Genomic DNA, 1,080 nt, shown 5'->3' on the forward strand with positions numbered 1-1,080 from the left:
GAGGAGGAGGAGGAGGAGGAGGAGGAGGAGGATTAGAAGGAGAAAGAGGAGGAGGAGGAGGATTATGAGGATTATTAGACTTAACAAAAACGAAAACACAACTTATACACTGAAACGTATCGTCCACGTGTTGGTCAAGTGTGGACACCGCTATACCGCAGCGGCGGCTAACTTTGAAACTAACACCATAGTATTATTATCTTAGGATACGGCTACATTTTCATGGCCTGGCAATCGTGAACGAAAAAAAAATGTCTGTAGCGATTGTGGCAGTCTGGCGGCAAAAGCTTGCTCACGTACAAGAGAGACACTCTGAAATATTGATGATTTTTCGATACTCGATCCAAAGCTGATCGATAACCAAATGTACGCATGACAGTGTGTCTGTCGTGCATTCGATGGATGTCAGGTGAAGATTTGCCTTGTTGTTGTCATTAATTCCCTCTTTGGGTTCTCCGATCGGTTTCATCCTGGTTGTTATTTTCTCCCTTTTTTGTCATTGAATTGTAGTTGCTGTTGATGTTACTGTGGTTGCTGCTGTTGTATCTGCTGCTGTTGTTGCTGCTGTTGTTGCTGCTGTTGTTGCTGCTGTTGTTGCTACTGTAGTTCTTTAGTTTTAGTAACAGTTTTACGACACTTGCAACAGAATAAGTAAATACATGTGCCGAAAAATGGATGCGTTACCAGAGAGTAACATACACAAAAAATGGGAGGAGACATAAGGACGATAGATGCTTGATAGGAAAGAAGGAGCAAACCACACCAGAGCACCCGCCATTCACCCACTGCTGTAGATCTTTTAAGCTGTTTTACTATTTTGTTGTTGTTGTTGAGCAGTTACGTTACTGATTATGTTATCGTTCGTTAACCTTAGTACATTCTCTTGTTGCCGTTATCGCTGTTATTTTTAGTAGTGGTGGTGGTTGTGGTAATGGTCAGGGGCGAAGGCTGACTTGTTTTACAGGGTAATCAAAGTGAAATAGGACCAGATGGCCTGGGGATATCGCACAAGAATCTTGCTCGAGGCGGCGACTCAGAGTTGCGAATGAAAACAAATCCGGAATTCATTATTGTATGTTC

The sequence above is a fragment of the Aplysia californica genome, unplaced genomic scaffold (genome assembly GCF_000002075.1).
Source record: "Aplysia californica isolate F4 #8 unplaced genomic scaffold, AplCal3.0 scaffold00341, whole genome shotgun sequence".
In the NCBI taxonomy this organism is placed as follows: Eukaryota; Metazoa; Mollusca; class Gastropoda; order Aplysiida; family Aplysiidae; genus Aplysia; species Aplysia californica.